Source organism: Mesoplodon mirus (genome assembly GCF_964341445.2).
Source record: "Mesoplodon mirus genome assembly, chromosome: 10".
NCBI classification, from domain to species: Eukaryota; Metazoa; Chordata; class Mammalia; order Artiodactyla; family Ziphiidae; genus Mesoplodon; species Mesoplodon mirus.
In genome coordinates, this window is record NC_138986.1 from 94,271,089 (window position 1) to 94,287,970 (window position 16,882).

At 38.5% G+C, this 16,882-nt stretch overlaps 1 long non-coding RNA gene across 1 annotated transcript in view; it reads right to left on the reverse strand.

The window, feature by feature from the left end:
* The window catches only part of LOC309811528, a 247,351-nt gene extending 230,873 nt beyond the window's left edge, over positions 1-16,478 (reverse strand). The window contains exon 1 of the long non-coding RNA XR_014295202.1: positions 16,173-16,478. This is a non-coding gene — a long non-coding RNA (uncharacterized lncRNA). The remainder of the gene's footprint in view (positions 1-16,172) is intronic.
* Between the last annotated feature and the right edge of the window lie 404 nt (positions 16,479-16,882).

The following is a 16,882-nucleotide window of genomic DNA, read 5'->3' on the forward strand; positions in this document are numbered from 1 at the left end:
CATAATGCAATTTTCCTGTTTTTTGGTTTTTGCTACTCTGGAAATAAAACTTATATATGTATTGCTTTACACTTTCTGTGTCATACTTTTCTGAAGACACGGATGATCATGCACTTTTACCAAGCATTTGATGGAGTGGGAAACCTGTCCATCTGAATTGGAGAGAATAGTTGGAGTATTGGGAATTTTATGGTTTGAAACCTTACGAAGTGTTAATGGGCTTTTGCTTCAGGAAAGAAAGTATGCGCTTGTCAACTTAGCTCAGATCAAGCATTTCAAGAGTAATGTTCATAGAATGCTTGGTGAGAAGAAAAAAGGAAACACCAGAACAGAGTCGTTCTTACAAAAACTACCTCCCTACAATAAGAAATAAATACAATAAATTAGGCTCTAAAGTAAGTTAGAGGTATGCATAAGATGCATGAAAAGCAACTCTAGTCCTCAACACTGTCCCTTTGCTTTTTAAATAAGTCTGATTATTGAAAGCATTGGCACTTTTGATTTTTAAATATTGTGTTCAGAGAGAAGATCATGCTACAGAAGCATCAAAATATGAAGGCACAGAGTAAAAGGTAGCTGAGGAATCTGAAATGTGAGTAGGATAGGTGACTTGGCCAATTTCATAGAGCTCCTCAGGTGTAGAGCTAGAAGAAAGAATGCAACAGAACCAAGAATCCCACTGTTTCCTTCCTAAACTCCAAAGAATCCTAATATAACATAAGCAGGCCAGCTTTTAGACATAACCTCAGGAATTATGTGATTTCAGAGATAAGAATTTTACTTTGTTCAAAAACAAGTCTCCTGCACAATATTGCCTAAAATTTCAATAGGAAACAGAGCCTTTCATTAACAGAGAAGATTAAAAGGCCATAGTGAACACATTAGTGTGAGTGTTCTCACAAGCAAATGAAAAATGAAACCTCCTGATAGAGATAAATGACTAGAAATCAGGAAGAACCTGCGTACTTTAAGGGTAAGAGTGTATTTTCTGAAGGAGGAAAGGTTGTTAAAAAGTGACAATGCAGAGACTTCTCAATTCTGCCCTGAACTAAAATCTATATGGAATGCTGATTAGAAGCTAAAACCTGAGGGTGAGAATTTCCCTCAAATAATACCTAGATATATGACCAAAGCAAGTCACTCAAACTTTCTGAGCCTCAGTCTTCTCATCTTTAAAATGAGAACATTAATATCTATCTTAAACGACTGTGTGAGAATGAAAAGTTAATATATTGAAAGAATCTGGCACAATGCCTGGCATAAAATAAACAGTTAATACATGTTTGTTATTAATATCAGTTCACATACCTCTTGAGCACATTGACTTGTTAGGAGTAAATATGTTTAAGTCTCATTCATCAGTGTTCAGCAAAGAATGTAAGTTTCAGCAGTGTTATTTTAGGCCTTTCAAATTAGGTCAAAACCTACTTTGATTTCTATAAAAATATAGCCCCCAAAAGTAAAACTGCATTATACTTCTTGAAAATCTGTTTCAGGTAACTGTGTGATATAATAGATATGTTAATTAACTGGATTGTGGTCATCACTTCACTATACTACATTGTATACCTTTAAAAAACTTGTACAACCTAAATAAATACAATTTTTATTTGTCAATCATACTTCAGTAAAGTTGAAAAAATACTTTTAAATAAAAAATTTCAATCACTAAAAAAAATCTGTTTCATATTATTAAATCCAATTTTTCTTATCTTTGTACTTCACCCAAATATGTTTCTGTTTAACTTTTATAATTACAAAATAAAAAGCAGTCAGCATACAAATGAACGCTGTAACTATATGCCTTGGTTTGAGAGCAAATTCAGTATGTCCCTATCAATAACTTTTATACACTTGTGTCTGTCAGTCAAATATATCCATATCTGATATGATATTGGTTTATAAAAAGATTCTTCAATGGCAAAATCCCTATGAAGAGAAGACAATTTAAAATTTTAAACACTTTTTAGCATAACAATTATAGGAATATTTCTATGTATCTGGACCAGCAATATCATGTCCTAGAGAACTGGTTAGAAATGCAAATTTTCAGACCCTTCCCAGAGCTAATGAATCAGAAATTCAGAGGACAAAGACCAAAAATTACATTTTAACAAGCCCTCCAGGTGATTCTGATGTATGCTGAAGTTTGAAAATCACTGGTCTAAACTCTAGTCAGTATGACTGCATGCTATAGATACCCCTAGCTGAAGCTTCTTAACAGCTGAGGCGCTGTGCCTACAGTTGATAGAGAACTGAGAATTCTTGGTCCATGCCTTGAGATCACAGGGAGAGACCCCTACTGCACCACCAATTACCAAAAGCCCATAAATTGCAGAAGCGAAGGATACAGCAAAACTTCAAGTCTTAAAACATCAGATCATAATTAAACAGCTGAAGGTCTTGAATTTTAGTCCCTATAGGGAATATAGGGAATCCCTAACCAGGATCAATCCAGCTACAATTAGTGTAAGGAACTCCTTTGCACCATGCCCCGCAGTGAAACTGAATAACGTTGACCAGAGAGAGCAGCAACACAGGGGCCTTCAGGGGAGACTTGACTTTGGAAGATCTTTTCAATATTTCAACTCCTTTTTAAGAGAAAACTCCAAATACCTTAAAGGCTTACTCCATTTTGATGAACTTAGATTCAGGGCTTTCTAAACTATTGGATTGGAAACTCTTGGCCTCAAAGTTATTTCAAAGGATTACCAGCTGGTAAGCACACTAGGCACTGTATGTAGACAATAAATAACCAAGCAGTCAACATTCATTCATCACTCAGCCTGTGCCAGAAACTTACATGTATTCATTCACTCAATAGCCCAATGTGGCAGGTACTGTTAAACAGAGACTTAGAAAAGTAATTCACCCAAGGTCATGCCTAGCAGGTGATGCTATTGATAGCAGTCTGATTAGAGAATAAACACTCTTACCACTTCCATCTGGGGTCAGAAATGTACAGGCATATCTGGGAAACTGAGTCACTACACAAGACAGAAATTTTTACATGAGGGACAGAAACAACAGAAGACAGGACTTATTCTAAGAAGTAGAAGAACCAGGCACAATAAGTTTGACCAAGTAACAAAGTCTTATTTGTCAAATTTTTACACATTCTGAGTAGCTGTCATTCAATCTGCCCCAGCCTACCTGTTTGCACTCATGTCTGTGGCCTAATGTGAAAGGGGGCTTTAGCAAAAACTGAACAGTCATTTCACTAAAATCTAGTAAAATTTAGTACTGTTTAAGGATACCTCTAATGGACAGTAACACTAAAAGCCAATGGGAGGGCGAGGGGAGGATGGTGGAAGAGTAAGAGGCGGAGATCACCTTCCTCCCCACAGATACATCAGAAATACATCTACACGTGGAACAACTCCTACAGAACACCTACTGAACGCTGACAGAAGACCTCAGACCTCCCAAAAGGCAAGAAACTCCCCACATACCTGGGTAGGGCAAAAGAAAAAAGAATAAACAGAGACAAAAGGATAGGGACGGGACCTGCACCAGTGGGAGGGAGCCGTGAAGGAGGAAAGGTTTCCACACACTAGGAGCCCCTTCGCGGGCGGAGACTGCGGGTGGCGGAGGGGGAAAGCTTCGGAGCCGCGGAGGAGAGCAAGCAACAGGGGTGCGGAGGGCAAAGCGAAGAGATTCCCACACAGAGGATCGGGGCCGACCGGCACTCACCAGCCCGAGAGGCTCGTCTGCTCACCTGCCGGAACGGGCGGGGCTGGGAGCTGAGGCTCGGGCTTCGGTCGGAAGGCAGGGAGAGGACTGGGGTTGGCGGCGTGAACACAGCCTGAAGGGGTTAGTGCGCCACGGCTGGTCGGGAGGGAGTCCGGGAAAAGTCTGGAGCTTCCGAAGAGACAAGAGACTTTCTTCCCTCTTTGTTTCCTGATGTGCGAGGAGAGGGGATTAAGAGCGCTGCTTAAAGGAGCCCCAGAGATGGGCGTGAGACGCTCAGGCTGCCGCTGCCGCCACCAAGAAGCCTGTGTGCGAACACAGGTCACTCTCCACACCCCCATTCCGGGGAGCCTGTGCAGCCCGCCACTGCCAGGGTCCCGGCATCCAGGGACAACTTCCCCGGGAGAGCACACGGCGCGCCTCAGGCTGGTGCAACGTCACGCCGGCCTCTGCCGCCGCAGGCTCGCCCCGCCTACGTGCCCCTCCCTCCCCCTGGCCTGAGTGCGCCAGAGTCCCCGAAGCAGCTGCTCCTTTAACCCCGTCCTGTCTGAGCGAAGAACAGACGCCCTCCGGCGACCTACACGCAGAGGCGGGGCCGAATCCAAAGCTGAGCCCCGGCAGCTGTGCGAACAAAGAAGAGAAAGGGAAATCACTCCCAGGAGCCTCAGAAGCAGCGGATTAAAGCTCCACTATCAACTTGATGTACCCGCATCTGTGGACTACCTGAATAGACAACGAATCATCCCAAATTGAGGAGGTGGACTTTGAGAGCAAGATTTATTATATTTTCCCCTTTTCCTCTTTTTGTGAATATGTATGTGTATGCTTCTGTGTGAGATTTTGTCTGTATAGCTTTGCTTCTACCATTTGTCCTAGGGTTCTATCCGTTCGTTTTTTTGTTTCCTATTTTTTTCTTAATAATTTTTTTTATTTTAATAACTTTATTTTATCTTACTTTATTTTATTTAATCTTATTTCTTTCTTTCTTTCCTTCCTTCCCTCCTTCCTTCCTTCCTTTCTTTCTTTCTTCCTTTCTTTCTTTCGCTCGTTCTTCCTTTCTTTCTTTCTTTCTTTCTTTCTACTTTTCCTCCCTTTTATTGAGCCGTGTGAATGAAAGGCTCTTGGTGCTCCGGCCAGGAGTCAGTGCTGTGCCTCTGAGGTGGAAGAGCCAACTTCAGGACATGGGCCCACAAGAGACCTCCAAGCTCCACATAATATCAAACGGCGAAAATCTACCAGAGATCTCCATCTCAACACAAACACCCAGCTTCACTCAACGACCAGCAAGTTACAGTGCTGGACACCCTATGCTAAACAACTAGCAAGAGAGGAACACAACCCCACCCATTAGCAGAGAGGCTGCCTAAAATCATAATAAGTCCACAGACACCCCAAAACACACCACCAGGCGTGGACCTGCCCACCAGAAAGACAAGATCCAGCCTCATCCAACAGAACACAGGCACTAGTCCCCTCCACCAGGATGCCTACACAACTCACTGAACCAACTTTAGCCACTGGGGACAGACACCAAAAACAACAGGAACTACGAACCTGCAGCCTACAAAAAGGAGACCTCAAAAACAGTAATATAAGCAAAATGAGAAGACAGAAAAACACACAGCAGATGAAGGAGGAAGAAAAAAACCCACCAGACCAAACAAATGAAGAGGAAATAAGCAGTCTACCTGAAAAAGAATTCAGAATAATGATAGTAAAGATGATCCAAAATCTTGGAAATAGAATAGACAAAATGCAAGAAACATTTAACAAGGACCTAGAAGAACTAAAGATGAAAAAGCAATGATGAACAACATAATAAATGAAATTAAAAATTCTCTAGATGGGATCAATAGCAGAATAACTGAGGCAGAAGAACAGGTAAGTGACCTGGAAGATAAAAGAGTGGAAATAACTGCTGCAGAGCAGAATAAAGAAAAAACAATGAAAAGAACTGAGGACAGTCTCAGAGACCTCAGGGACAACATTAAACACACCAACATTCGAATTATAGGAGTTCCAGAAGAAGAAGAGAAAAAGAAAGAGACTGAGAAAGTATTTGAAGAGATTATAGTTGAAAACTTCCCTAATATGGGAAAGGAAATAGTTAATCAAGTCCAGGAAGCACAGAGAGTCCCATACAGGATAAATCCAAGGAGAAACATGCCAAGACACATATTAATCAAACAGTCAAAAATTAAATACAAAGAAAACATATTAAAAGCAGCAAAGGAAAAACAACAAATAACACACAAGGGAATCCCCATAATGTTAACAGCTAATCTTCCAGCAGAAACTCTGCAAGCCAGAAGGGACTGACAGGACATATTTAAAGTGATGAAGGAGAAAAACCTGAAACCAAGATTACTCTACCGAGCAAGGCTCTCATTCAGATTTGCTGGAGAAATTAAAACCTTTAAAGACAAGCAACAGCTGACAGAGTTCAGCACCACCAAACCAGCTTTACAACAGATGCTAAAGGAACTTCTCTAGGCAAGAAACACAAGAGAAGGAAAAGACCTACAATAACGAACCCAAAACAACTAAGAAAATGGGAATAGGAGCATACATATTGATAATTACCTTAAATATAAATGGATTAAATGCTCCCACAGAAAGACACAGATTGGCTGAATGGATACAAAAACAAGACCCATATATATGCTGTCTACAAGAGGCCCACTTCAGACCTAGAGACACATACAGACTGAAAGTAAGGGGATGGAAAAAGATATTCCATGCAAATGGAAACCAAAAGAAAGCTGGAGTAGCAATTCTCATATCGGACAAAATAGACTTTAAAATAAAGACTATTACAAGAGACAAAGAAGGACACTACATAATGATCAAGGGATCGATCCAAGAAGAAGATATAATAATTGTAAATATTTATGCACCCAATATAGGAGCACCTCAATACATAACGCAAATACTAACAGCCATAAAAGGGGAAATCGACAGTAACACATTCATAGTAGGGGACTTTAATACCCGACTTTCACCAATGGACAGATCATCCAAAATGAAAATAAATAAGGAAAAACAAGCTTTAAATGATACATTAAACAAGATGGACTTAATTGATATTGATAGGACATTCCATCCAAAAACAACAGAATACACATTTTTCTCAAGTGCTCATGGAACATTCTCCAGGATAGATCATATCTTGGGTCACAAATCAAGCCTTGGTAAATCTAAGAAAATTGAAATTGTATCAAGTATCTTTTCCGACCACAACGCTATGAGACTAGATATCAATTACAGGAAAAGATCTGTAAAAAATACAAACACACGGAGGCTAAACAATACACCACTTAATAACGAAGTGATCACTGAAAAAATCAAAGAGGAAATAAATACCTAGAAACAAATGACAATGGACACACGATGACCCAAAACCTATGGGATGCAGCAAAAGCAGTTCTAAGAAGGAAGTTTATAGCAATACAATCCTACCTTAAGAAACAGGAAATATCTCTAATAAACAACCTAACATTGCACCTAAAGCAATTAGAGAAAGAAGAACAAAAAAAACCCTAAAGTTAGCAGAAGGAAAGAAATCATAAAAATCAGATCAGAAATAAATGAAAAAGAAATGAAGGAAACGATAGCAAAGATCAATAAAACTAAAAGCTGGCTCTTTGAGAAGATAAACAAAATTGATAAACCATTAGCCAGACTCATCAAGAAAAAAAGGGAGAAGACTCCAATCAATAGAATTAGAAATGAAAAAGGAGAAGTAACAACTGACACTGCAGAAATACAAAAGATCATGAGAGATTACTATAAGCAACTCTATGCCAATAAAATGGACAACCTGGAAGAAATGGACAAATTCTTAGAAATGCACAACCTGCCACGACTGAATCAGGAAGAAATAGAAAATATGAATAGACCAATCACAAGCACTGAAATTGAAACTGTGATTAAAAATCTTCCAACAAACAAAAGCCCAGGACCAGATGGCTTCACAGGCAAATTCTTTCAAGCATTTAGAGAAGAGCTAACACCTATCCTTCTCAAACTCTTCCAGAATATAGCAGAGGGAGGAATACTCTCAAACTCATTCTATGAGGCCACCATCACCCTGATACCAAAACCAGACAAGGATGTCACAAAGAAAGAAAACTACAGGCCAATATCACTGATGAACATAGATGCAAAAATCCTCAACAAAATACTAGCAAACAGAATCCAACAGCACATTAAAAGGATCATACACCATGATCAAGTGAGGTTTATTCCAGGAATGCAAGGATTCTTCAATATATGCAAATCAATCAACGTGATACACCATATTAACAAATTGAAGGAGAAAAACCATATGATCATCTCAATACATGCAGAGAAAGCTTTCGACAAAATTCAACAGCCATTTATGATAAAAACCCTCCAGAAAGTAGGCATAGAGGGAACTTTCCTCAACATAAAAAGGCCATATATGACAAACCCACAGACAACATCGTCCTCAATGGTGGAAAACTGAAAGCATTTCCACTAAGATCAGGAAAAAGACAAGGTGGCCCACTCTCACCACTCTTATTCAACATAGTTTTGGAAGTTTTAGCCACAGCAATCAGAGAAGAAAAGGAAATAAAAGGAATCCAAGTCAGAAAGAAGAAATAAAGCTGTCATTGTTTGCAGATGACATGATACTATACATAGAGAATCCTAAAGATGCTACCAGAAAACTACTAGAGGTAATCAATGAATTTGGTAAAGTAGCAGGATACAAAATTTATGCACAGAAATCTCTGGCATTCCTATACACTAATGATGAAAAATCTGAAAGTGAAATCAAGAAAACACTCCCATTTACCATTGCAAGAAAAAGAGTAAAATATCTCAGAATAAACCTTCCTAAGGAGACAAAAGACCTGTATGCAGAAAATTATAAGACACTGATGAAAGAAATTAAAGATGATACAAATAGATGGAGAGATATACCATGTTCTTGGATTGGAAGAATCAACATTGTGAAAATGACTCTACTACCCAATGCAATCTATAGATTCAATGCAATCCCTATCAAACTACCACTGGCATTTTTCACAGAACTAGAACAAAAAAGTTCACAGTTTGTATGGAAACACAAAAGACCCCGTATAACCAAAGCAATCTTGAGAACGAAAAACGGAGCTGCAGGAATCAGGCTCCCTGACTTCAGACTGTACTACAAAGCTACAGTAATCAAGACAGTATGGTACTGGCACAAAAACAGAAAGATAGATCAATGGAACAGGATAGAAAGCCCAGAGATAAACCCATGCACATATGGTCACCTTATCTTTGATAAAGGAGGCAGGAATGTACACTGGAGATAGGACAGCCTCTTCAATAATTGGTGCTGGGAAAACTAGACAGGTACATGTGAAAGTATGAGATTAGATCACTCCCTAACACCATACACAAAAATAAGCTCAAAATGGATTAAAGACCTAAATGTAAGGCCAGAAACTGTCAAACTCTTAGAGGAAAACATAGGCAGAACACTCTATGACATAAATCACAGCAAGATCCTTTTGGACCCACCTCCTAGAGAAATGGAAATAAAGACAAAAATAAACACATGGGACCTAATGAAACTTAAAAGCTTTTGCACAGCAAAGGAAACCATAAACAAGACCAAAAGACAACCCTCAGAATGGGAGAAAATGTTTGCAAATGAAGCAACTGACAAAGGATTAATCTCCAAAATTTATAAGCAGCTCATGCAGCTCAATAACAAAAAAACAAACAACCCAATCCAAAAATGGGCAGAAGACCTAAATAGACATTTCTCCAAAGAAGATATACAGACTGCCCACAAACACATGAAAGAATGCTCAACATCATTAATCATTAGAGAAATGCAAATCAAAACTATAATGAGATATCATCTCACACCAGTCAGAATGGCCATCATCAAGAAATCTACAAACAGTAAATGCTGGAGAGGGTGTGGAGAAAAGGGAACCCTCTTGCACTGTTGGTGGGAATGTAAATTGATACAGCCACTATGGAGAACAGTATGGAGGTTCCTTAAAAAACTACAAATAGAACTACCATATGACCCAGCAATCCCACTACTGGGCATATACCCTGAGAAAACCATAATTCAAAAAGAGTCATGTACCAAAATGTTCATTGCAGCTCTATTTACAATAGCCCGGAGATGGAAACAACCTAAGTGTCCATCATCAGATGAATGGATCAAGAAGATGTGGCACATATATACAATGGAATATTACTCAGCCATAAAAAGAAACGAAATTGAGCTATTTGTAATGAGATGGATGGACCTAGAGTCTGTCATACAGAGTGAAGTAAGTCAGAAAAAGAAAGACAAATACCGTATGGTAACACATATATATGGAATTTATGAAGAAAAAAAATGTCATGAAGAACCTAGGGGTAAGACAGGAATAAAGACACAGACCTACTAGAGAATGGACTTGAGGATATGCGGAGGGGGAAGGGTAAGCTGTGACGGAGCAAGAGAGTGGCATGGACATATACACACTACCAAACGTAAAACAGCTAGTGGGAAGCAGCCGCATAGCACAGGGAGATCAGCTCGGTGCTTTGTGACCACCTAGAGGGGTGGGATAGGGAGGGTGGGAGGGAGGGAGACGCAAGAGGGAAGAGATATGGGAACATATTAATATGTATAACTGATTTACTTTGTTATAAAGCAGAAACTAACACACCATTGTAAAGCAATTATACTCCAATTTAGATGTAAAAAAAAAAAAAAAAGCAAATGGATGAGGGCACTTTTCTTGGCTTCCCTTCCCCCTCCCATCCCCTAACCCCCATCTACATATAAGGGCAGTATATTAAGTAGAGCCAGGCTGCTTGGGAACTAGAAACTGGAAAATTAAGAGCATAGATCCTTCTTGCTGTCTCTCAGGAGCTGCCTAGCCACTAATCTCTTTTTTTTTCCTGCTATGGCTAAGTACACTGATTTTGATAGCTAATAAATCTGAGTTTGAACCTCAATTCTAAACCCAGTTCTAACCCTTACTATGTACCCTTACCATAGACAAACTTTTAACCTCTTGAAGCTTTCACTCTTTTATTTGTAAAATGGAATAATAATTAGTACCTACCTCAGAAGCAGTGATATGTTACCCCATAGGCAGAATAAGGATGTACTCATTGTACCAGTAAAGCAGGGTTGTCAAGATGAAATGATAAAACATTTTTAATGGATATGAAAAAGGATCAAAATGGTCATCAAAGTAGTGATATTAACAACTAATAGTTATTTGAAATTCCATTTGGTGTGTGCTTGCATTAGGGGAGTGGTGACAAAGCACCATAATCTTTTCAGTGCTTATTGCAATTTTAAGTTTCAACGTGGCTCTGCTCATAGCATGGATATGAGGATTAAAAGAGATAGAATGTGCTTGAAGTAACGTTTGGCCCAAAGTGAGCTCTCAGTAAATGTTAACTGTTATAATAATTTGCATTAGCTTCCACTAATACCTTCTGCTGCCTCATAACTTTAGCTTGTGGAGCCACCTCTAACCCTTGCTCTACAAGACCTTTCAACTCAAGTACACCGTAACTGAACACAACAGTCTATGTCTCTTTGTTCAAATTCTCAAGGAAAAAAAAAAAAAAAGGTGGATTGGACCCAAGCAATTGTAGGCTGAAGTGGAGGTTGGTGGAACAGAGTTGAGTTATATATCCTCTTAGCCTCCCCCTTTTTTTTCTTTCAACAAGGGCTATAATTATAGTCTGAGAAGTCAGCTTCTGCTAGTTTCTGCTGTGGTTAAAAAGCAACCCTCAAATCTTGTTGTTTACAAGAATGAAGGTTTATGTCTGGCCCACATCACACCATAAACTGACTGCAGAATGGCTGTGATTCTGTCCCACACATCTTCTTTCCAGGATCCAAGCTGAAGGAACAAGCCCTATGCATGATGCACACTTATTGTGACAGAGGGAAAAGAACAACAGTGGAATGACTGAGGGCAAGTAATGTTTCTGCTTTGCCAACATATATCTATCATTCATGCTCACAGAGAAAAGCACACGGCCAAGCCTGGGGCTGGGAGGTATAATTCTCCTGCAGGAAAGGCTGTGAAGAGTTGGGAAAGATAATACAACCCAGGATGGGGAATAAGGGGGAGCAAGTTTTTTGAAACATACCTATTAAAATCATGTGAAAAACAGTAATATTTAAGTACAAAACTTACTAAGTAATGTACATTTTTGGGAACTACTGCTTAAAATGTTACTTCAAGTTCTCTCAAGCCACTGGACAATCTGAAGAAGTTTCTAGTCAGCATGATGGCATAGAAACTCATGTTTTTCATACATGAACCAGTCAATACCAAAGTGTTTTGGAGACAACAAAACTTAAACATATGCATTATCCTAAATTTTAATATAGTATCTATGCCTTTCCATACTCAGTGCACAAATGTCTCCTTAAGAGAGCCATTTTTAATTTTTTAGTAAACAACATTTCCTGCAGCATGAGCTTTATGCACTTGAACCTAATCAGTTTTTTTTTTTTTGCTTCATTAAAATGTGAATTTAGGGGATTATTATGGTTAAATTAGCTTTAAATAGCATGGGGAGCATCAATACTTAAATGTCATAAAAATTTAGCATTCATGTCATATAATTCTAGAACCGTCCAAGGAGTCTGTAGATGATACTATATAATGAAACTGTTATTTTCCAGATTAGCCATAATAGGCCAAAAATGCATAATTTAGGTATCCACAATTAGAAGCAAAAGGTATGACTGAATATTTCATGCTTTATGAACAAATGTTCTGACTGTAAACTTTTGAAGAGTTGTGGCAAACAACCATGGAAGTCAAGGAACAGTTCCATTGCTGTCTTCTCTCTAGAAATCAAAGTTTTTCACTGCTCTCCCTACTTTGTCTGTCAGGAGACTTGTACAGTCTGCTGCTCCTTGTGTCAAGGGCCATTACAGCTCAAACTTCCAAGAGACCCACAGCAAATCCAGGGTACTAGTCACCCAAAGTAGTGATTGAAGTTTTACAGAGGTGAATCAGTATTTTCATCCTACTTAAGAAAAGTACTTATTTTGATAATGAAAGTAAAAGAAACTATCAATATCTTTCTGAAAATCATATTGCTTCATTTTCTACATATCTTTATTCTTCTTAAGTTAAAGCCAGTGAAGTAAGATACGAAAAGATGAATTAAAAGAACTGAATTTTTCATTGGTTCAAACAATTTATGCTGAAATTTTCTTATAAGGGTTATTTTTTTTAACTATTATGAATCTTCCTTAAAGGCAAGGCAATTTTATCCATCAGGCACTATAACTACAGTGCTTAAGGCCTAAGTTCACGTAACAAAAAACTTGTTTAAAACTTTCTTACCCAAAACTTTCTTTTCCTGGCCCCTTCAAAAGTAGAGAAAGAAAGAGAGAGAGAGAGAGAATCAATTTTCAAAGTAAACAATCCAATGATATAAAGCAAGGCTGTAATAATTGTAATCAGCAATTTTTTAAGGTCAGAATCATCTGACCTTAAAAAATTAATAAATGGGGCTTCCCTGGTGGCGCAGTGGTTGAGAGTCCGCCTGCCGATGCAGGGGACACGGGTTCGTGCCCCGATCCCGGAAGATCCCACATGCCGCGGAGCGGCTGGGCCCGCGAGCCATGGCCGCGGAGCCTGTGTGTCCGGAGCCTGTGCTCCGCAACGGGAGAGGCCACAGCAGTGAGAGGCCCGCGTACAGCAAAAAAAAAAAAAAAATTAATAAATGTAACTTCTTGATAAATCTTCCAAGAATAAAACATTGCAAAATGTATTCTAAGTCACCTAATGAGTCAACTACTAAATTGATAACTACATGCAAGTTGAAGGCCAGAGAACATCTCCCCAAACCTATGGCTTTGCTTTTGGATAGTTCATCTAAAGCCCATCTGTCTCCTACCAGAAGTAAAACAGTTGAGCTAGTCCTCTATTCCTAGTTTATGACTGTGAAGCCATGCCTTTTGCATTAAGAGCAAGCCTAGTCTTCAGTTCTCTGTAGTGTGGTGAGTAAGGAGTAACATGGAAATGACAGTGGAGAAGTATGATTGCTAGATCAAATGGTGGTTCTATTTTTAATTTTTTGAGAAACTTGCATAATGGCTGTACCAATTTACATTGCCACTGACAGTGCACTCTAATTTTAATATACAGTATGTTTATAAGATAAACCAGTACTGGGGATATATTATACAACATAATGACGATAGTTTTTAAAAAATATAGTTATGTTAAACATGACCACTGGGACTTCCCTGGTGGTCCAGTGGTAAAGAATCCACCTTACAATGCAAGGGACGCGGGTTTGATCCGTGGTCAGGGAACTAATATCCCACATGCCATGGGGCAGCTAAGCCTGTGCACCACAACTACAGAGCACATGCACCCTGGAGTCTACATGCCACAACTAGAGAGAGAACCCGCATGCCACAACTTGAAAGAAGCCCATGCACCACAACGAAAGATCCCACGTGCCGTGACTAAGACTTAACACAGCCAAAAATAAGTTAATTAAAGAATAAAATAAATCTTTTTTAAAAAATGACCCCTTTCCATTATCATTTAACAATCTGTATTTAGCTTTATTAATTTTTCCTTACACCATCTGATTTGTATATGTTACTTTCCCCCTAACTCCCCCAATTTGCCTCATATATCTAATCTCCTTTCTGTGATGGAAGAGGAAAACAAGGTAACATTTTTTTCTTAAAACCCTATCTTTTCTAACCATCAAATGTTATCTCTGGTTTCTCTAGCACAGTGTGTTAAATTCTTTTTTGGTGCTTTGAATATCAAAGACATTATTTCCTTTTCATGAAATGACATCTTAAGTAAACCATTTTCTTTCAAACTTGCAAAATATTATTTCCTTCCTAGGAGTGACTGCCTGTCACCTTTAAAGTAACTATTCTATTCAAATACTGTTTACTTTGATAAATCCAATGTCTTTGAACTAAACTTTTTTTATACACTGGAAAGTGACTAATTCCTACGCTTTCATTAAACAAGGATAGACGTGCATTTCAATATACAGTAATGGATTTCTGAAGTCTATGTTTTATACAGAAAAGTTAAATTTCCTTTGAAAACTGAGGCCAGGAGTAATTAGCTTTTCCTTAAGAAAAATAAACATTTTATCACTAACTTAGACATTGGGGGTTACCATATACCAGGATCTTGCATGGCTTCCCTTAGCACACAAGCTCAAAATATTAGTTTTCCTGTAAACGTTATATTTTTATTATAAATTTATGAATGTTGAATACATAATTGTACGAACATTGACCATCCCATTGAAGACTCTCAGTAAGAGCCTTCTATGTACAAAGTACCACAGAAGATAGAGCTACAAAGAAGGTTCCTGACTTGTATCTCCAGATAAATGACACCTATAAGTAAAATGTCCATCTCCTGAACCTGATGATCTGAATGTTTGCCCTCCTATGTCTAGTCTCCCAGAACAATAAGAATAATGCTATCCTCTATCTGCAAAGAAAATGTAGCACATGACTTTGAAGATTTTTTTTCAGAAGTGGTGATAGGTCTTTTCATTTGCCCATTCCTGAGCTGTCTAATATGGCAGCCATTATGCAAATGTGGCTATTGAACACTTGGAATCAGCCTAGTCTAAATCAAAACAGGCTGTTGGTTTAAAATAACACTGATCTCAAAGAATCAGCATGAAAAGAAGAATGCAAAGAATACTGATTACATGTTGAAATTTTAATGTTTTGGATATACTAGGTTAGATAATGAATTATTAAAATTAATTTCACCTGGGTTTTATTAAACTTTTCTAATGTAACTATCAATACTGGAAAATTTTAAATTATGTTTGTGGCTTGCATTGCATTTCTACTGAACAGCACTAGTCTAGTCTCTCTCCCCTGGATCCTAAATGGTACACAGTCACAGTATAAAACATGTGACTTAAGTTAGGGGTATCACATGGTACAATGACAGAGAATAAAATGAACAGGCCAACAAAAGGATTAAATATGTGATGTCAAAATCTATAACTGGATGTTGATTAGATGTATCGTGGTGACTGTTTCAATAAATGCAAATATCGAATCATTACATTGTATATCTGAAACTAATATAATGTTATATGTCAACTATAACTGAATTTAAAAATCTATAACTAAATGAATTAATCACTTATAATTCCAAGGAATCTGAGAAATACCAATGGGTCTAACTGTAAGAGTAGCAGCAAGAAGTCAGTCCTGCCCACTCAGATCCTGTCAGTCTGATCATTTGGGGGAATCCTGGTACCTGCAATGCCTGAATACTCACATGCTTATACATGTAAAGGATGATGGTGACAATAACTGTCATTTACTGAACACTTAATTTATGTCAGATACTTTATAAAGATTCCTCGTGTAATCTTTATAATAATCCTAAAGGTGTATTAGTTGGGGTAGGCTAACTGCCGAAACAAACATCCTCCAAGTTTCAGTGGCTTACCAAAATAAATGTTATTTCTTGCTTACATCGGATGGGGTGGCAAAGGAGTGGCAGCAGGCTCTGTTCCAGGCTTCTTCTGTCTTCAAGTTCTTGTTTCTCATAGGTCTCTGGAGTCCTCCCCAGTAAGCCAGCAGATGGAGAAAATAAGAAAAGAGCGTACTTGGGGGATTTTTATAAGCCAAGCAGGAAGTGGTGCTTTTTCTTTCCAACCAGCAATCCATTGCCAGAATTCAGGCCTGGACAACGTTTATTTCAGGGATGCAAGGATGGTTCAATATCTTCAAATTAATCAATGTGATACACCACGCTAACAAAAGGAAGGGTGAGCAGGACCAGAGGACATAAGCAAGCTCAGTGAAGAGGTTACTCAGACTCCCATGCCACTCACCAAGGCTGCACTGTAACACCATTCTCAGCTCATACCAATGGTTATATAGGGCTTCTCGTATAAAATGCTAAAGGAAGAGGGAAAAGCCTTGGTTTTATGGATAGGTTTATGGGTAGGCTGCCTAGATAAACAGGTTCTAGTTGGAAATGCAAAATAGCTGCATGACAATCATTCAACTGAATGACAGTGAAAAGCAAAATTTTCTCCAAGAGTGAAGCTTTGAACTGTGTACCTAATGATCCACTTTGTGTGGCGCTCTATAAATTCCTTAAGGCTGAAAGCTATATGTCTTCTTTGCATTCTCCTCTATTATCCACTGTTA